The 21,991-nt window shown below is 38.7% G+C and overlaps 1 long non-coding RNA gene across 1 annotated transcript in view; it reads left to right on the top strand.

Annotated features, from left to right (window-relative positions):
- LOC136052176 (uncharacterized) overlaps nt 1–21,991 on the top strand; it is a 414,011-nt gene that overhangs the window by 69,786 nt on the left and 322,234 nt on the right. The gene's annotated exons all lie outside the window — the stretch shown is intronic.

Here is a 21,991-nt window from a genome sequence, read left to right as displayed (position 1 = left end):
GGGGAATCTTGGTCACATTGCATCTGTAACAGACTTAATGCCGAGCAAAGATTTCACTGTTCGACCTGTTAGTAACAGCTGCATGCTTTTTATAATTGGAAATAAAACTTGGGTTTATCAGCTTTCTGGGGAAACATTAATAACTAATATTTTTGATAAATAATAAATATTAGGGAAGTTTCATTCCCATAAGAAACAGGAATATAAATGCCAACCACACTTCTGGGATGGAAAGAAGTTATTCTACTTTTTGTTAGTACCCTAAAACAAAATTGGATTCATTCCTCTCTTCTGCACATGCATCTGATGTCCACTGGACACTTTACATCCACTGGTCACAATAATAATCGATCTCTTTGATCTCATCTGACTCATTCCCTTCAGTCCTTTTAAGTGTGCACTTGATGGTTCTAGCAAAACAATTATCTAAGTAATCATGTGCTTGAATCCCAGTCATCTGCAAAGCATAGGCCAAATTCTTTGAATCCATATTCAAGTAGAATTCCAACTAAAGTCAAAATTAGAAGCTTTGTTTCTTTGCAGACTTTTTTTGTCAGACAGGAATTCCATACTTACATTCTTCCACTGTGGTAAGGATGACTAAACACATTTGTGGGATGTTATAGAAGTTAGATATAGATAATTCATTCAAAAAAAGGCAGATATTTGATTTTTTTTTTTTTTTAGGGAAGATGCATCTCACTTAAGCAATAATATTTCTTAAATAATAGCTAAATGAAGTATTTCAAGATTTAAATTTCCATTTTCCTCACAGCTGGGTCCTAGGACAGACTCAAGGCAAAATGACAGAGTGTAGACATATCTCTGCCAAGAATAATATGCAGAGATTGGGGGTCAGACTTTTAAAGATGGATGGTACTCTTCATGTGAGTGTAAGACACATTCTTAATCAACTGGTTTAATTTGAATTAAGCAGAATGTGTCTGTTTAAAATTCTCTTACATTTTCTATTGGATATGTAATAGGTTTCAAACCTTTTTATCATGTGTATCGTATCTGCCAGAAAAGATATGCTAAGCTCTAAGGAAGTCCATCTTCTTTTCTTCATCCAAAGTTGTTCCCTATGGAATGCTCTCAGTAATGATAGTAATAGAGCTTCCATCATTTCCCTTCATTTGTAATATCAGAACTCATAGCAAATGTGCAGGCTGCAAGACATTTTATCACAGAGGGATTTTCAAAAAAGATTCTGAGCACATTTCACCAGTATCCTGGCATCTTCCTTGTGTGTAAACAGGCAGCTTGAGGGGAATTCAGCTATCACATAACTCCTTACTTCTCAGTTGCAAACTTTGCTTCTCTGTGGGTCAGTTCAGCAATTTTCTGAAATAAAATTCTCGTTGACCTGGAGCCTGAGAGAGAGAGGAGAGAGACTGCTACTGCTTTTTTTTCCATCACTAGCAAGGGGAAAAAAATGATAATTTCTCATCAGCAAGCTGTTTTAATGAGAGCTAGAGAAAATCATGCTAAGAGTATGAGGTGGGGGAAGATTTTAAGAGAATGGAGACTACCATTTTGGAATGGCCGAAGAGAGGAACTTGCAGAAACTCCTCTAAATGAGAACAAGATTTTCTTGTTATTATAAATACATTAAACTATTTGTCTATTGGCATAATAAGTACTGCTACGTAATGAGCAGAGAAATTTGAAGTCAGCCCTTTAAAAGCCTTGCAAGTCAGTGTGTCCACTGCTGCTTCTGTTCCCTGTTCATTCCCTTACATTTTCCTCTTTACTGTTTGTAGTGGAAGTGCTAAGTCATGGCCTGAATCACTGATTGAGCACCTGGTGGGAGGGCAGGGCTAAACTGGGGGAGGTCAGGTGCAAGCAATGTACCTGATAACTGGAAGGGGTGGAGTCAGGATCTACCCCTTCCCAGACCTCATTTAAGGGTTGGCAGTGGAGGTGAGTGTATCTCTTGCTGGTGATCTCTGTCTACCTGAGGCCTTCTAGAGTTAAGCAGCTCCTTTCCTTTGTATCTGCATCCATAGTTACTGCATTTGGGCTTGTTCTCATCTTTAGCTGCAGAAGACTTTGCCACCCTGCTATTATCATGGTACTTTTCATTCTATTATAGCATTATGCTGTTATCTTTCCCCCATATGTTGTGTTCTATAATGTTTCCTTCTCTCATTGTTCTCCTTATTTCTTCGTTTCCTGTTTTTTGTTAACTTTTCTCTTTTGTGCCTAAATCCCTAAGTTTCTTTGTCCTTACGCAAGGAAAACTCCTGTTGAGGTCAGCTAAAACAAGGGCTTCTCTTTCCATGATTTAGTGTTTGTTCGATAGCAGGTAATTATATTATATCCATAGCAGACTTTTCGTATTTTGAGACACACACCTCATCCAGTAAAAGGCCATTTCATTTATGTTTTCTTCTAGAAAAGTCACAGAGTCACAGATTAAAATCTTTTACTCATTTAAAGACAAAGATAGGAGTTCGCTTGTTTAATGTTCAGTAGGATCTCAGTGTGGAGTGTCCAGGGAGTATGAAGTGCTTAAAGCAAATAACTTAGGAACTGAGGAGGTAATTATATATGAGAAGGAATATGGAAAGGAAAGAGAATGCAAATGCAGGCAGGCCAAGCCTGACTCAGTGCCACTGAATAATTCCTCATTTTCCCCTCCTTCAAACCCACGGATAGTATCCCTCAATAACATATTTGCATTAAAGAACACTTTGATGCATCTAAGATGTTGATGGAATTGATTACTTTCAGCATATGTTTGAGTGTCTGATCCTACCCTTGTTCTTTAAAACATCAACCTATGCTCTTTTGTACTGAGCAGAAAGTAAGAACTAGGGTTTCATTGGTGTAGAGTGGCTATATTTGGGTGTACAGATATTCCTGTAAAGGTTATTTAAGTCCACAATGCAATGGAGCAAATGCAGGTTTTATACAACGTGTATGAACTGTGAGCATGAGGCTGCTGTAGAAGAGTAGTCAAAACCAAAGTGGCATTGTCCATAATGATTCTGACACACTTTTTCTCCCTTTCCTGGAACTAAAAATGGCTGCTCTGTTATGAGATCATGAAGTGGAGAATGTTGGTGTGTGAGGCAAAGATCTCAGTGTGGTTTAAGAAGTCTAATCCCCCTATCCCATATGGCTATAGAAACGTATCTGGTTATGCTTCAGTGTCCTGTAGAGCTAACAACAAACAGATACAAATGTGTACAGCAAAACCCAAGCAATAAACAAAAATACAAGTATGGAAATATTAAGATAATATTTAGAGTTCTGCCACCATTTCTCTGGGTCTTGAAAAGATTACTGCCTTTCTCTGAACACTGTGGTGAAGAATAGTGCCATTGTAGAACTCTTCCAAGGAGCAACAAGTAAAAACATAGGTGTGTATGGTTGGACTTGACGTCCATGGAGATCTTTTCCAACAACCTAAATGATCCTGTGATTGTACAATTTAAATTTGCACGTGTAATCTTAAAGATTTTTTGAGTTTGCATTTCTGGCGTGCTGTTTACTCTGTAGTAGAATGCTTTATCAATGACGATAGGACTGAGAATTCTCAATGAAATGAGTTTGTCTTGTCCAGTGTGCCTTCGTTGTGTTAGATACTGTGTCAAAAATGCAATGAGCTTGTGGCATTTTGTGCATGTAGCACAGTTACTAGGTGCTTTGGGGTTAATTACTTTTAAGCATTTTAATCAGATAGGATACACCATTTCTCATTTTTCCTGTTTTTGGAATGACTACCAGTGACTTGTGGTATTGAATGAAAACAGATACTAGTAGATATTCAGCCATCAAAGTGAGCATGGATTGCCAAGTGACTCTTTCACTTTGTATGGTGAATGGTGACTCTAAATAAGAAGTGTTTCCGCCCCAGCCTTGAGGTTATGAGATCTGGATATCTAGTAATTAATGCCACTGTATCATTTTTTTAACTGCTACAGAAATACAAAATCAGATGCTCAGATGGCTTCCGTTGGCTTAGCTCCACTGAAGGCAACAAAATGTGATGCCAACTTGTACCAGCTGAGGATCTGGCCCACAGTTAAAAGATTTAAAAAAAAAAAAAAAATAAAGGACAGGCTGCCAATATGGCAGGGAACATATTGAGATTTATGGTAGTGACTTAATCAGTAAAAAGTTGTGCTGGAAGCAGTTATCTCTGTGCACATTCACATTAAGCTGAAGAAATTTAGAACTGGAGTACTACCTGTATGGTCACGTTCCCACTTTGCACCCAGCCTGTGCTGTGAAACATGTGAGAGCATCCTGCCTTACCCCCTGTTTTCTGGTTGGCTTAGTCTTCCCAGATCTATCACACGTTACCTATGTCTAGAAAAAGTAATCTTTTTGGGCCAAGTAGTTTCCTCACTTGGTCCCATCTGCAGTGTAGGTTTATCGGGGAATCTATGTGACTCATAATATGAAGTTGAGCTAGAAGCTCTCTTCTGCTCTGAAGGGTTTGCCTATGCAACTAACTGATCAATGACTTAAAACATGCGCGTCCAGCTGCTTTTGTATTACACCCTTAAAGTACATATTTAAGGGCAAACTTTCAGAAGTAGTATTATTTAAGTATCAAACTACTAAGTATGTTGAATTTTAAACATGTAATGAATTTTCTCTTCTGTGCTCTGAAAAAAAAAAAAAGTAAACTAATCATTAAAACATCTCCAGATGTAAAGCTCAGCTGCAGTTTTTAAGAAGTTTCAAAGGAAGCTTTGAATGACAGTCAGTCTCTTATCAGGATATATTTTCCTGCACTTCAAAGTAAGAGTGAGTCTTCTGTGGCATCTGTATCATGTAGGTGCTGAAAATAATGCTGGGGAGGCAGGACACAATGTTCCTCTTTTTTTTTTCTTTTTTTTCTTCGACATTCCTAATTATTGTGTATTACAAGGAATGCATTCTTAAATGAGAAATTGTTGTCTCTGTTAGAAAGAAATACAGAGCCCCGTGTGTTTCTTACTGAGGTCAGTAGAAAGATTCCTGTTGCAAATGTGAACTAAAAGCGTGTAGTATCTTCAAATTCAGCATACTGTAGGTATGATAATTGTGGCTGATTCACTTAAACAGTACATAGAAACACTTAAGCATAATGCAGAGTGCTTATATGAAAGGTATGACTTGTATTAACACATAGCAATAAACCTTTCAAGCAATACTTATTCGTATATTCTCAGTATTTTTCAGATCTTCCAAAGCACTTTAAAAGTTTGCAAATGGAAATATATTTTCTAAAGAACCTTAGAGTTGTTATACAAAGTATCATTATCCCCATGTGATAGATGGGGAAACTGAAACGCGGAATGGTTAAGTAACTTGCTCAAGGTTGTAGGATAATTCATTGCCAAGCTGGGGATAAGATTGTTTCTTGACATTGAGTGTTCCCTGCACTATTCTAGGGCTTCTTGGTGTGAAAAAATGCTACAATACTTTTCTGATGCAATTTAAAGAAGCATCTCAACTAGTTGTCTCATCTTTACAAGTCTCTTGAAAAAGCACTTAGTTAGTTGAACATCTCTATTTGCTGATGTGACTCTGTATACATAAACTGTGTTTTTACACGCACACACAAAAGGAAGACTGTATGTCATCTTGGACTTGCCTGGGGCTGCAGTCACAAACAGAGGGCGGATTCTGTCTGAAAAAATATTGAGTTGAAATTCTTATAAATGTACTTTAGCCTTCCAAATACTGTTTCCTGTATCTTGGACCAGAACAGAAGGTTAGTAGGAGATGGATGTCCCTAGTTATAAATAATTGTGACAACAACTAGCAGTACAGTGCACTTGAAAGAACAGCTAAGTCTTGCTGTAAAACGATTCCTAACTACAGAAATGACAGCCTGCACGGTGCTGTGGATGGAAGGCAGCTTGTAGTGCTACTCAGCATTATAATACTTGCTTATATCAGCCAGCTCAGAATATCCCACAGTTTTGTAAATGTCTTAAAGAAAGTGATGTTTCTCATTCTGGCATTATTTCTTAAGTAATCGCAGTTGGTGTAAGAAGACCTAGTTGATAAGAAATCTGAAGTCAGATGTAAAATCAGTATTTTTTAAAAATTACAGTAGATTTTACCTTACAGTGGAGTGTTGTTGGTACATCTGTGGTCTGGCTGGCACCAATAAAGCCTATAGTTAATCCTGTTTCTTATTTTACTGAAGCCACTGCAGAAAAGGATACATTCTCTTTCAGATTCTTTGAAGCTTAGCTGAGGCTCCGTGCCTTGATGTAATTTTAAGGGAAAAGAGGGTAACTTTACCCTAAGGTTGTTGCCAAAATACTCCTGGCAATTTCTAGAATCCTTGCTTAGACTTTAAAGAGAGTTTTTTGGATTGATTTTGTCATTAATCTCCATCACAGTGAGTACTTTGTCCTTTGACAGCCTAAGAAATGTCTTTGTCTACTATTTGGTCAATAGCAACTGTGGAGACAAATCTGGGCTGCAATTACTTCATGATCCTTCTTAAATGCTTTCACTGTTGCCATGTCAGCGTTGGCCATAAGTAGATATTCTCCTGGACCAAAGACCCAGTTTGTCCCATCATCGAATGCGCTGTTATTACTTCTGGAGACTAGTAGCATTACATGTTGTGTTTTAACAGGGTTACCTGTCAACTTGGTCCTTGTCGCTGAATATATCTACACCTTGAGTGAATAGGCACTTTCTTCTGAGAGTTTCATTCTTTTTTCAATGAGAGGTTTTCTTTTTTTTTTTTTTGTCTCTATGTCTTTACCATGTTTATTTGCCAAGCAATGTGATGCGTTGAGTATTGTTAGTCTGATTCCTATAGTGTCTTGTCAATAGGCATTTCATACTTGCATATCTTTAGAACTGGAGGTGCATTAGGAGGAATCAAAAGCTTGCCTGTGCGTGTGTCACCTGTGGATGCTGTGTCATCACAGGCACAGAGAAGAAAAGATCACACCCTGCACTTAACACAGAGAAACCTGTAACTTGTGTTACTGTCTTGGGATCTTGGAATCATATGAATAAAGCTGAAGTGGTAGTAAGTAAAATGTCTTCTTGTAACTTCATTACCATGTATGCTTTCTGAACTCTGTGCAGACAAAAGAGATAAGAACCTTTGCTGCCACTGATATTTTTTTGCTGAAAGAATCGGTTTATGAAGTCAAGAAGAATGTAGTTGAAATGAAGTTGCTAAGTGAGCTTGTTAAACATTTCCATAGAGTTTATAGTTTTCTACTCCCCAGCCTTTTGCCTTTGCTAGAATTGCCTATGGCTTACCTGATAGAAGGTAAACCTGAGTCCTGTAGCATGAAGTAGGCTTCCTGTCAAGAACCTTGTACTCTTACTATTGAGCTCTGATAGTGGGCATCCTATGGCAGTGCTATCTGCAGTAATTACATGCTACCAACAGCTATCTTGAGGATGGGTTTAGGAAGAGAGCAGTTGCTTTGCCCAGGGAAATTTAGATTAGATGCAAAATTGAATTTTTCATAAGGCCTTGTTTTTACCTAGCTACAAATGTTTCCTTAGCACAAGTGAAAACTTTACACATTTTAGCTCAAACTGTACTCTACTAAGCCTCCCACATTTATACCCATCTTCTTGGCAGTCATCCCAAAATATGTTTGGGTTGAGGCATTACACATTACATTTGGTGAAGCTTTAGCATTCCCTGTTGCTCACATCAATCCTTATTTCTGTTTGCTCTTGTAATTTACAGTTAATGAAAATTCTAAGTTTACCTTTGTTTTTGTTGGCGTCTGTACAAGAGAACTCTTTAGCCTTTTCAGCTTTCCATCCAAATGGAAAGCTGAATCCAAAATGGAAGGTAAAGTCTATCTAAGAAGCTTCATTTACGCAGAAGTCCTTAGCATGCATGTCAGCACTGCAACATTTTTTGAACAAACAGCAAGAGAGCCTTGTTCAAGGCTTGACCTGTGCCTGCTCTTGAGAGCGACTTGCTAAGTAGCAGGCAGAAACTCAACAAGTAGTTGATCATAGCATTAGTGAGCCAGATCCTAATGGCCTCAATCAGTTTCTGCTCTCTTCCAATTCATGGAAGATTCTGTCTGAAATTAACAGGAATTTGCTTGATTACCAATGTGAGAACATGGCTAATAAACCCATGCAGATGACCTTAACACGGTGTGGGCAATATTGATGAAGCAAACTAGGAGTTATTGCAATCTTTTCTAACAAGCCTATTAGACACAGTGTCTAATTTTGTTGGATTTGCAGTTCAGGAAGCACATTTTTTTTCTCTACCTATAGTACCACCCATGCATTTAGCTGTGTACTTACAATATTAGAGTGGTCAAAAATGGGCTGTAAGCATATGGGATGTATTGAATTTCTGTACATACCCTAAGTCAGATAATTGTTTTATTTGTATTATACTTGCAAAGACACTTATTCAGTATAGAACTATGATCTATAAGAATTCCTATACTGGTACAGAATTATTTTAAAATAAGCTTTTAAATGCACTTTTTTTGCTTGTTATTGGTATTTATGTGTTCTGAAATATTACTGTTTACAAAAAAAAAAATTTTTCCAGGTGGGAAATACTAACAAACTCAGGAAAAAATTGTAAGCTGGAGTTATAACACAGCTGTACATTTCTGGGAAAAAAAGAAATCTTCACAAAGGCAATCCTGACCAAGCTTTGCTATATCTGCCCGTACTGCTAGTTGCTAGCCATTTTTCTCATGTCATAAAAGTGTAGCTTTATTGGTAAGAAACCTGATCACATTCTAAAACTTCATTTACTGCTTTCTGCTGCTTCTTGTTCTGCCATTGCGGGGCTTTGCAGTCTGATACACTGGAGGACCAGGCATGGGAGAAAAGCACTGTTTGCACCTGTTTAAAATCTCCAGTGCTTTGTGTGGTTCCTGGGCAACAGACAGGAATCCTGAAAAGCTAGGCTGCACTTACTCAATTGTTGCTGGCAGCTGTGACTTTGAGAGAACACATAGCAGCTCATTAGCAGGTTGCTTGTGTTATGTGACATGCACTGAGCATGGGAAACTTAGTTAAGCTTCCTCCCTACACTGCTCATGAGCGAGACAGGGTTGCCTGGGGTTGCAGACTTGGCTAAGGAAAGCCTCATAGTGCAGTAAGGTGAGTTTCTTGTTGGTAAGGGGCGAGGAGGTGGGGCAAATAGGAGCGCATCCATGTTTTGTGATTAGAAAAGAGGAACGTCATATGTTCTCTGAACCCCTGGATGCTGGTTTCCTTTAGCAGTTATGGTTTTTTGGTTTTTTTAGGGTGTATTTGCAGTTGTATGGTATAGGAGATAATACTGAGTGTAATGTATGTGGATGTGTGTACACACATCACATGTGAATTGCAGAGTGGAAATATATGACAACTTCATAAGGTACCTGTACATTTTGATATGAACTTTGATTTTTGGGTCTTGTTTGAAGAACTGGAATTAAATCAGACTTCACAACCTTGTTCCTGGCCTACTTAGGGAGCATCTTAGCAGCAGTGCAGTCACAGTGCATGTCTGATTGGCAAATTCAGACCATTTCATCTTCATACCTACTGAGTTTATGCCTCTCAGCTTAAATTAAGTATTTCTGTGCTCTTCTAAAAGGGTCTTTGTTTAAATAGATTTATAGCATACTAACTGTAAAGCTACAGCATTGTTGTGATATGCTGAAATCGTTACCATGAGACAGGAACAGACCTGCCATTGCCATGAGGTCTGATTACATTCTATACTAGGTTAACCTGGCAGGAGTGATCTACAGACCAGTCTTTTCCTCATATTTGTATCAGTGATATCTTTTCTGCAGCTCTAGAAAATCTCCTTTAGATGCAGTCTAAATATTGACAATAGTCATTATCTAGGATGAAGAGAAACAAGAAGGAAATCTATGAGGTAAATTAGATACACTCATGAAATAAGTCCATCGAGGTGTGTGAATGCAAAGGTAAGAGCATAACCACTTGTGCAGGACATCCATAGCCAGCAGATTGCCAGCAACTGGAAAGGTTTATTTAAGGGCAACAAGTCTACTTTGTCCTGCCCCTAGTCCCATTCTATAAGTAACTGTCCTGTCCAGTGCCAAGGACGTGTTTTGAGCATGTGCAGCTGTCCATAGGATCTGGAAGAAGAGGTTGTGTGGGACCTGGTAGATTTACAATTGTCGTGCTTCAGATGCACATACTCTGGTGTCTGTATGTTACTGTTGATATCTTTAGCTGACTAAAATAAAGAAGTAATTGCTAGGTACTAAGAGTACCTAGCACATTATCACATTTACATGTGATAAATCAAGTGGGAATCAGAGTATGCCATGAACTTGAACTCTTGATATATTTTGTGTTCAAGACCTGGGCTTTTTGTTTCCTCATCTAGAAAATAGGAACAACTGGGGATAGTTGATGCTTGTATCTCATATACAAAAGAAATATATTGTACACTTTATTGTCTTGTCTTTAGATGCTGTATTCCTTTAGATGCTGCTTCCATTACAGTATTAAATGTGGGTTATACTCTTTATTTCATCACAGAGGGTTTTCAGAATTCAATCTCTGACATTATCCTAAGATATTTGGCTATCAAATAATGGAAAAAATGGAGATACATTTTTTAGATTTGTGTGCATTTTTAGTGTTTTTTGTCATGCAGTCTGGAAACCAGACCACACAAAAGTTGTTAGCAACTTGCATATTCACATCACTTTAGTCAGAGTATGGTTTTCATTTGGGGACATTTGAACACATATGGTATTTGTTCCTTAGGAAAACATTTGTGATCCCTTTCATTGGCCTTGTTTAGTGCTCTGTTGATACCATCTCCTCACTGCAGTCTACCTCCTCCTCTGCAGGTACAGGGGACACAGAAATTTGTCAGATGCCTCACGGTTCTGCTCCACTGTTCCTAAAATTCTTGGAAATTAGTTCTGTAGGATTTCTTCAGTTAGTGTAGGACATGCTGTTAGCTGGTAATAACTGCTGCACAGCACACACTTGCCATGGGTTGGATGCTTATGAAACATGTGATAATAGGTGTTGCTTTTATGCACTGATTCATTTTATGCAGACCATGTAATACCAAAAACACCCACTCACATAAAATGCAATAGAAAAATGACATTCAAATGTTAAAGGTATGGCTTAAACTCTCACAACCAAGGACAATAAAGTTGAGAAACTCATTCTGTTTATAAATCATGCTGTTTTCTCAGGCATTTCAGCTCATCTAGTCAAAAGGACAGACTCCCAGTAAGAGGATTATGTAAGACTCTACTTGTAGATACAGGAAGGTAACATAGTAGCATCAAATTTTAGTAGAGATGTGTTTGTCAAGTCTCTCTGTAATTTCTTACTTGGGACCCCCATGGTTTAATTCATGTTATAAATTGCTCTCACCTCTTTAACATCTTCAGGGGCCGACAGCCTGCAAAATAAAACATCCCCTATTTCTGGAATGCTCTGTTACTGTAGTATACATCTGCATTCATGTGTTGTGCCAGATCTTTCACCATTTCCTCATGAAAAAAATTGCAGCAGGAAGATGTGCTTGTATGGGAGCTTTGCTATGCAAGAACAGCATTCAGAAATATTAGCAAGTCTCCTTTCCTGTAGGCTGTCTGGTTGGAATTCAGGACTACTAAATGCACTTTGATCAAGATGGTGTAACAGGGGGTAGCTCTGAAATGGCTCCAGTATTGGTTGGAAAACTTGAAGAGTTTGAATTGGATAACATCTGAACACATTTTTAAAGGGAGGAGAGAGGGGTAAAAAAAAAAACAACACCACAAGTCCGGAAGGGTTGTAAGCATGGGCAAAGCCTGTCCTTCCACTCTGGAATCTGCTGTCTTTTTTTGGCCTTGTTTTGCACAGTGCACCTTCCACATGTTCAGACAGGGAAATGCAGAAGTTCTTCAGGGGCTGGTGTTTGTTCCACTCTTTAAGTTTAACTATCTGAGCAGGTACTGAGTGACACATTTTGTCATACTTGTGTTTTTTTAAGATTAGTCAGAGCATAGTAGAAGTCCACTTGAGTGCTTGCTTGCCATCTTTGACTCCTGCCTTTGAAGTGGCTTGTTGATACATGTCAAATGGAAGATGAGGAAAAGCAGAGAGGCAGTAAACCTACATTGACAGGTGCTATGTAACATGATAAAATCAAGTAGAAGCTGAATTTTCCTTCCCAAATGGAGAGCCCTCCCTTCCCAGGCTCTCGAGTAGCCAGCCTGTTTCATGGCTGAACTTTTCTGTCAGCATTCCAAATCATGTACTTCTACTTCTCGTTGTATGTCTTACAGGTTGTCTGCTTTGCCTAGTCACTGAGGGGCATGTCTTCAAGGGTTCATCAAGCATATTTGACTGCACTGTCACTGCTTTAAGAGAGAACATAGTCCACACACACACTGTGGCACTGAAATTTTTCTTCTTTTACAAAAATGATAAAATTATAATATCTGGGCTAAATTTTATTTTTAGCATTTGTTACTTTAATATCCTTCTGCACATGGCTATCCTGTTGCTTTGCACAGAAACTTAGCAGGAAAAAGTTCTGTTAACACATGTGCACACACACAAATTAAAAGCCAGATTTGTATGAGGTAATTTTATTGTTCTTATAATTGTGGCTTCAGCTTTCTTTTTAAAATTATTTTTATTTTTTTCTGGTGTTAGCTCAACTGAATTGAAATGAACTCAGAGAGGATAAGGCTGATTTTCATAATTAATACAAGTGGGCCCAGATGGGGATAGTTAGAGCTTGAGACTGGCCAGGTGGTACAGGCAAAAAGCATTTGAGATCTGCTATCAGTGGAGAAGGTGGTGGCATCAAAGACTGTGAAGTTCCTGTGGTATGGTTTTATTTGATGCATGAGTTGTTGCATAACGTATGCTTGATTTGTGGGCTTTCATGTATTGGAGGAGATGTGTGAGGGAGAGTGTCTACTTTAAAGAAAAAACCTTCTTTTAAAGAAAAAGCATTGTCTAATTACTGCAGTATTGTAGCTCTCGTTGATCTCAACGTAGTCAGCAGTGTGCTTCTTAGTGTGGAAGGATAAACAAGGTTCACCTGTGAATTGGAGCTGTATGGAAGAGTCACTAACTGAAAATTTCCTTGCAAGGGAGAACTCAGGATTGTGTTGTGCATTTGATGGGCTGTATATCTGAAGTGAAGGCTTTGACAATACTAACAAAGTGTGTGAAGGGAAATCTTTCTATATTGGGGATCTTGTTCATGAAAATGGTTAAAAAAAAACAAACTCGGAAACCTTTGAAGGTTTAGTTTTTATGTAGTGGATTGGCAAAATATTGTTCTCTTCTAACAAGCATATATCATTTCATTGCTATTTACACTGCTCCTTGATCATCTTACTCCATTCTTGAACTACCTTTATGTATGTAGCTGTCACGGAAGACTTCCACTTGCTCCCTTGTGTCTGACAAAGACTCTAAGCAGGACAGATTCTGATTGTCGACTCTGAAAGTAGATTTTAGCCCAATTTACATAGATCAGATTTGGCGCGTTATCCTATCCCAAGTGTCTGTTCAGTGAAAAACATGCAATTCTCTGTTCTTCCTGTTGTTTTGTTTGCCAGCAACCTGGCAGGCAAAACTCTTTTCAAGTCCTGACCTGGCTGATGGCTATTTGAGGGCATAGAGGAAGGGAAAGTAAAGAGCAGTTAGTGGTTTTTGGACTAGGCTAATTATATAAGGATTGAGAGTTGTATGTGGCAATTAATTATCACATTTAAGGATCTCATTGAACTAATCACCTCACCTTTTCTATAACTGTGGAGTTAAGGCTTCATTTCTGTTTGTAGGGGGGAAGCATTTTCTCAAGAAGGGCAATAAAATTGTTAAAAGATGTGGGAGTAGGTCGGCTAGTGCCTACTATGAGGACCTGTAACCATAAGAGTCTTTATAGCAATCTGACTGTAGTATTGTTGTGTAAAACCCGTGCTGATGCTAAAAGCAGTGTGAATTGTATACATCTTCTACATCAGTTTCACTGTCTTAAAAAATGAGGAGGGTTTTTTTTTTTTTTTTTTTTTTTGCTTTTCCCCCTTCCTTTGAAGTTTTAAAGCAGAACTTGCTGGTGACCCACTTTTGCTAACAGTTCTCTTAACTAACCCCTGTACTCGCTTATACTTTTTTTTTCTCTTCCACCCACTGTCTGTCTAGCCTGGTTTAAAATTTTTATATATGTACTTTTAAAAAATTGATTAGTTGGAGAGCTGCCCGTTCTTCTGTGCTGTATAATAAGGATTTAAAAACTGCACGCTGAATTCTGTATGGTGTAATTAAAACTGACCCAGATTTGGACCTGAGAACACCAGGACTTAGCCAAACTTGCCATGAGCTGAGTTCTGATGGCAGATGGGAGCTAATGAGGACACACTACACTCCAGAATTTCCCAGCTGCTTGGCCCCTTTTTGTACAAACAAGGTTTGGAGTGAAGTCCCAATCCCAAGAGCATGTTCAAGCAAATGTACTGCACCCAGTGCTTTGGGAATCAAGGCAGTGCTGTCAGGCTGTTTCAGAAAAATGTTAAGACATTATTTCCAAAGGGCTTTTACTGTGTATTCTAGTGTTATGCATATGCTGTCTTCTAGCTTCCATATTATCATAGACTATGTGTGATCATGTAATTCATACTCTGCCTGAATATCCTCTCCTGAATTCTGCTAGGGAGCTTCCACCTCAATTTAATGGAGCGTTAAAATCTCAAAGTACTGGGTGTCCATTTGACCTGTGGTTCTCTTCACTGGGTTCAATGTCCTGGGACTGTTCAGGCAGATGTAATTGATTCAGTTTGAAGCAGCTGTAGCTGGCATGTGGTCTCTCAGATTGCTAGCACCTGCTTGGGTATTTTTTTTGTTGTGTTTTTTTGTTAGTTTGTTGGTGAGTGGAAGTAGTGCCAAAACCAGCCTTGATCTTGGAGCTGATAAAGCATTAGAGGTCTGTATCTCATTCTGCTCCTACCCTAGCCACCTCATTTACGGGTGCTTCCAGTAATGTTGGTGGCAGTGAGTGCTAACAGCACTCATTGATGTCTCTCCTTCAACTGCCTCCCTCCCCTTCAAGCCTATGTCCTGCTCCTACAGGCTCTTTTCTTCATAATCAGTGAGACTTAATTGTGCTCAGGTGTGCAGTGTTTGCACACCCCTTAGAAAATTGGGCAATCCGTGGTTTGTTGTATTAGGTGCATGTACCAAATCTGTCTACTGCTTAGTCCAACAGTAACTGCTGGCACAGCCAAGTTACTGTTCATGTCTAACAAATGAACAAATAATCCTGGGATGTGCTCTTCAATATTTCTTTTCCCTTTCTCTTCTGTAGTGTCCCTTGACACTGGTTAATATGTTGCTACTACAGTCAAAGTTTTAATAGGGTATGATTTTAAAAGGGACTGTGAATCACTTGGTTGCCTTCCTGTATCATGTGATTTATCATAATCAAAGTTCAAATTAAACACGATGGTGCACTTGATCAAGTACAGTAACACACAGTGGTGTGGTTTTCAATATGATATTACAAGATGGCATATTGAAACATTAATTTTTCTAATATATCCCTCCACTGACTTCCCCTCACTTTGTGCATAAAGTTTATGTGCCTTTTGTCTTGTCTCTCTGTGGTCCTGCTGGAGAGATAAGGGCTATATTGAGGTTCTTAATCCCATCTGTTTTTGTCTTCCCATTTTCTCCACAGTTCATTTCTTGCTCTTTCCTTTCACAAGTTTAGTTTCTGTTTCAAGGCTGCAGTTCTGCTCTTTGTCTTGAAAGGTGCCACTCCACTGTGGAGCTCAGACAGTGGAAAAGATTGTATTTCTTAATACAAAGTGTAATTATGAACTCCTACTTTGTTTATTTGAAACAGCTTTGAAAGCTGCTATTGCATGCAATTAAAATCTAAAACTGATTTTATTCTCTCCTTTTAACGTGCATCTCTTATTTATATCAAATATGAAAAGATGATGTGATCTGCCTGTGGATATCTGTGATAGAAGCAAAGTATTTCCTTCCCTGGATTAGTCCATAGTTAAAAGAGTCAGTCTGCATGTCTCTTCATTTTGGTAAGCTGAGGCATTTGAGGGGTCTAGTAGTGACTTCCTCACAGTCCAATATATGCTTCCCTTTCAGCAGAAGGGAAATGGAAGTTGAAATGTATAAAACAATTTTTTTTTTTTACTTTTTCAATGAGTGTAGTGCAGAGTAGATGCTCCTCTTTTTACAGCACAGAAGTCAACTACTTTAGATGTAGTGAAATTTACTTTTGTTTTATGTGATTAGGTACAGGTAATACAAGGTTACAGACCTACATGTCTGTAGAAGTGCTGCTGAACATCTTTGAGTATTGTCAAGTAAAAGTGCAAAAGAAGATGAGTACTAGAATTCCAATCAACCCAGAATCACTTTTACAGATATAGTAAGAAGATGTCTCAACTTGATTTTTCTGATGTCCCATAGTGATCTGTAGCATTTTGTTTGTTTGAGGGCTTGCTTTGTTTCCACACATGTTCCCACTTTGCCACTCCATTCTTGTTACTTGCTAAAAAACACCTACCAATAAAAGCATCCATTCACATTGGTAGCACTTGTAGCTCACTGTAGTCTGGAAGTGCCACGAACTACTGATCCTATCAAACAAACAAAGCATGAGCCACAAATCTGAGGACTGTGGCCCTCAGGGTTTGGGAATTTTGCTGTAAAGCATTTTTGCTATAAGCAGCTACACTTGTGAATAAAATGATGGGGAATAAATATGAAGTATTTATTTCAGAAGTTTTGAGTGCCCAGCATTCTTGTTGAGATTAGTAGGAGCATGGAAGGGAGGCTGTTCTTGAGAGCACAGTGAATACAACACCCATGAATTTGTCAGTAAAGAGCAACAGCAAATCAGTAAGTGTTGTTTATATGCAAAAATTTCTTACTGGTAACAAAAACAAGGAAACATACAAAAAAAAAAAAAAAAGGAAAAAACACAAGCAAAGGCTGAGTATGCAAGCAGCTGTCTTAGGATTTCTTGATACGTTTTGTAGCCAGACAGAACAAGAAAGCTTTTTCCACTCTTATAGTTGTCTTGAAAATAAATATAGTTTTAGATCAGTAGCTATTGGTACCTGATATCGTATTCCTAGAACACTTTATTTCACGTATTAATACTTACTTTACTGTTGTAGGCACTAAATAATTGTGAATTCTACACTGAGTGTGAATACTACCAGAAAATAAACAGTATTTATGTTTATATGAAATCTATGTGGCAAAGATGAAAAGTATACAATATTTTTTCTTCTCGCAGCCTACTAACATCCTGGACACATGAGTTACAAACTAAGTTGTGTACAGTGCTGAACCATCTTTTTTTATATCTTTAATTTTAAGTTTTAGTTTAGAGACTGTACATCCTTTACTTGGATACAGTTAGCTGATCAATTTTATGTGAATTATGCTAGCTTTTTGTGCTCATCTTATCAAAACTAAGATATATTAGTGACTAGCGCAGTTGGATGACAGAAAGGACAACAAAGGAAGTTAATAAATTGATAATGAAGTGGGATTATAGAGGATTGAGCAAGGATATTAGAACTATTTCAGACATACTTCTTAATCACTACCACTCTGCTTTGATTCTGTCTAGTGGCTTTCTAATGGCACCACCCTGAAATGTACCGTTGAGTTTTTGGAAGAAGACCACTTGACTTGTCACTTATTGGCAAGCATGTCTGCATCCTTGACAGAGGCCAGTGGGGTTAAATGGATGACAGAGACAAGATTCTTCTGTTAGCCATGTGGTTGGTCCCTCTGAAAGATACTTAAAATAAGTTGACAAAAATATTTTGAAACTCACAGTACCCTGTCTGATCTATGTGCAAAGATTTTATTTTCTGGGCTTATCATTCTGTCAGTGAACTCCTATGAAATCAAGCAATCCGTGACTGATTTAACACTGGGCTGAATATCGAAAATAATGTATTGTGGTTCTGACTAACAAATAAAACCATGTAAGACAATCAAAGGGTTTTTTTTTTTAGTACAGAGGAGGAAGTACTAGGGAAAAGAGAATTAGCTCTCAATCTCACTGACTGTTTTTGAGAAGAAATCCCAGCCTGTATCTCTCAGTAATGTCAACCAAACAGGTCCTTGCCGGAAGAGTGAATTGCAGTGTGCCCTGCACACAACTCCTGGGCACCTCCTAGAGCTTCAGCCAGTTCTCCCAACACGCTGTGCTTGACAACTGGACAGAAGGCTGCACTGAGCTAAATGTTATTGTTCTGGTGTTCTTCATCCATTGGCAGTGCAGATAATCAGGAATTCAGCTATGTCCCAAGGAACTTGTTTAACCTAATGAGAGCAAATGGCGATGGGTGTTCCTTACTTGGGATGGCAGTGCCAACATTTCTGCTTGAGACACATTTGGCTGGTTCTGGTGCTTCAAGTGGTTTTTAAACAGGTGCGTAATGAGTGCTGAATTCTGAAGCCTGCCTTTTTAATATGGAAGTTTACAAATGAAAATCAACAGAAATAAAGATATCTATTGTAGGATAAATATTTTTCTTTGTATGTTTATTTAGCATAATAATTTAGCATAACCTTAACTTGAGTCACAGGTGAACGGAGAGGTGTTTCTTCTCATAACTGATAAAGTGTATTAAAGAGAACTACAAGATGTCTAACAAGGTGTCCTAATTAAAATTACCCTGTAATTTGAGCAAAGCATTCATTTATATGTAGCTAAGACTGACCTAAAACCTATCTAAACCAGGAAGATTGTTACGCTTTTTTCCTGCTGAAAATGAAATTTAGCATTCTGACACCAAACAGCACGATTCTTTTATTGTATCATATTCAAGAGTAAGGGCTTTCTCTTCAGTGTTTTTAAAACAACATTTTGTGTAAATTTAAAAATGGAGTTCTCTCCTATCCCCTCACTTTGATAGCATTCATCTGTGGTTTAGTTTCTGCAGTGTTTTGAAAGCAGACCCGGCATTGCTCTGTGTGTGCTGCGAGCCAATCTGAAACCTTTGGTCGTGGTTAGTGTGCTGGTGAACTAATAAGCAACCCAGATAGCAGCTGCTTAGCAGGACTGATTGGCTCAGGCTCGACTTCGCTATCTGCGACTACGCAGTTTGTGACTGGCTTGGTTTGCAAGCTGAGTAATTTTGTTATCTCAGGGAGTGTGGGCCTGCATACATAATCTACGCTGTATACACAACTGGATAGATTTTAGTTATGTGTGTAAAAATGACCTATTCATGCTCTAGCTACCGTGTTTTAAAATACTGATGAGGCAAATTGTATTTAATATAATTTATCAAATCGAAGTGAATGCTTGAAGGAATTTGCTAGCTTCAGAAATATTGTTTGTGTTTAGAAGGGAATTCTCAGCATCTTTAACTTGACAGAATTGTACAAGCTGTAACTTGTTGCTACCCAGGCACAAGCTGGTGGAATTCTTTGTGCAGTACTTCTGTTTCTCCCCATTTTCTAGACAGGCTGAGAAGGGGGAGGATTTTCAAAAGCATTTGGCATGGGCCTGAATGTGCTGCTGATAGATTAAACTAAAACTACTTCCCTGTAATTCTAGTGGATAGAGAATCACACCGTTGTTTCTTTCTGATAATCCCACCCATGTGGTCTAATGCGAAATGTAAGGAGACAGCTATGGTTGTTGAGCTGATGACTATCAGGTGTCCACAATGACTGTTAATTTTCTGAGTTACTGTGACTTCTAGTTGTGATGAATCATCTGTGGTTGTTAATTGGCTAGTGAAGCTGTTCATTAGTGGCTCCTTCTCTACATTATGGTGCTGGGTGGTTATTTACTGCCATAGGATCTCTCTTATATAGAGATTAAATGTTTCAAGTTGTCTGTTGTCTGTAGAGCAAGCAAAGTAAAGGAAGAGATTTGGACTGTGGTGTCTTCTTTATTCATCTGAAACCCAGATTTACATCCCGTAACTTCCTGCACAACTGCTAGGGCAGAATGACTTTGGAAATGGTTAGACAGGTTAGATCCTACTCTGGACAGAATTAATGTGTCTCTGCTGTGGGAAAATAGCAGAAGAGATGCTTAATATCATAACTGCAGAGATGTAAAAGAAAACTCTTGCTCTCTATTTCCAAATATACTTTCTGAAGTCCTTGAAGGGTTTTCAGGAGCTTCTGAGTGTCCTGGTAACAGTGGTTCTTAATAGTATGCTTTATCATTTGCCTTCGGCAAGAAAGCTCCATTCTTTTCTTTTGAATGTGGGACCTTGCCTTATTGCCTCAGGGAAGCATTACTGTAATGCATGTCACTTGAGGCTAATTCAATCTGCCACTTGGAAATTGCCCCTGGTGCAGATTGTAGCTGTGGACCATTATCTCAAGCTATTTTTCATCAAAGCAGACTGCATCTGTTCTGCATGATCTGTATAGCCCGTCAGTTTATTTTAGGTTACTGTGTGAGGTGATGGCTTTTCTTTCAACCTGTAAAACCACGATTGCTTTGGTTTCCAGCAATGTGATAGGAACCTTCCTTTATACCAAAGCAGTCCTAGACATCTCAAGATGTAGGTCCACAGAAGCTTAAATTGACTGATGTTGAAGCCTCTCTGTTACTGTCCCTTCATGTGTATGTTTTTGCAGCCTCCTTAGCTCTAACCCCAGAATTCCCTGACTGAGGTTGATTTCTTGAAAAAAAAAAAAAAAAAAAAAAAGCATGAAAAAGAAATTTTCGTTCAGCTGTAAGTCTCCTGGACTGGACAATTGTCCAGTTCTTGCTCTATGATGGGGTCAGAAATATGTGTCGAAGAGAGAAAAGAGGTGAGAGAAGGGTAGGATTGTTACAGCAATTTAAATTAACTTAGATTTCAGTTGGTAAGGTACCAGCAATAGTAACCCAATGGTGTCAGCAGCGTAAGCTGTAAATGCAGTACGTGACAGCTAAATGAACTTTGGCTTTGAAATTTACTTTCTTCACTGTTTGCTAAAACCTGTGTTTTGGTATGCATGACACACTCTGAAGATGGCACCTCAACCTTTCTATCCTTGAAAAAGGGAAAATACGAAGGCTTGATTAATTTCTTTTATGAGGTTTTGTTGCTATTCACCATTAGAAGCTGAACAAACAGGAGGGGGAAAAAAGGAAAGAAAACATTTTTATAAGCAGTAGGGAATTCTCCCCTTTAAAAAACAGCTACAACTTCATTAACATTTCAACCAGCTTTAAATTAAAATTTGTGTTTGCTAGTAATCTATAATGTATTTTGAGTGCCAGTGAGGTACATCAGGGAAGCACTAGCACAAGATTCCTCTAGGTATAGCTTGCAAAGCAGATCTTCTGCTAGTGTTCCTGTGCTGTGAGGCCTCTGTGAGAAGGTCCATCACCCCAACCCTGGCCCCACTGCTGGTCCTGCACAGCCAATGTAGCTGGGGCAAGCAGAACTGAGCAGATGATTGTTGAATGCGAAATACCACACCTCCTTGGTAAACGAGCTAGCTTCGTTGAGCACTTGTTCCTATTAGGTGTGCGTACACTAGAGAAGGCTTCATCTGTGGTTTCTGTAGGATGAGCCCATATAATAATGTCATAGAGTCCAGTTCTTCTTTCAGCCGTTCCTGTGCTACTGAATGTCAGTACTTCTAGTCACTTTTACTTGCGTTACTTGATCTGTCACAAAGAGCACCAGTCCCTGAGAATGATGCTGAGAAGGGGAGAGTTGGGCGATGAAGATAACAGCTCCACTGTGCAGGCAGCTACATATGGCAGGCGGTTCTGCATCATTAGGTTTCACACATTTGATGGGATATAGGGATGTGCAGCACATAGCCTGAAATCCTGCTGTTTTTCCTGCCACACTTTTATGCCACTTCCACGTGGGTTAGAACTGCAGCCATTCTCTGCAATTGGTTCTCCAACTGCAAAGTCTTCGGAGAAAAAGCTTTCGCTGATCTATAGTGCCTCTGATGGGGCTTGTTTTGGAGTGTCTGCCAACTGTTTCTGAAAGGTTTTGCCTTTTGCATTTGTGAGATCTTAAAGATCCTTTTCTCTTCTTCT

This window comes from Cyrtonyx montezumae, unplaced genomic scaffold (genome assembly GCF_038088225.1).
Source record: "Cyrtonyx montezumae isolate F1298 unplaced genomic scaffold, pur_monq_1.0 scaffold_3, whole genome shotgun sequence".
NCBI classification, from domain to species: domain Eukaryota; kingdom Metazoa; phylum Chordata; class Aves; order Galliformes; family Odontophoridae; genus Cyrtonyx; species Cyrtonyx montezumae.
This window is presented reverse-complemented; position numbering and strand designations above follow the sequence as displayed.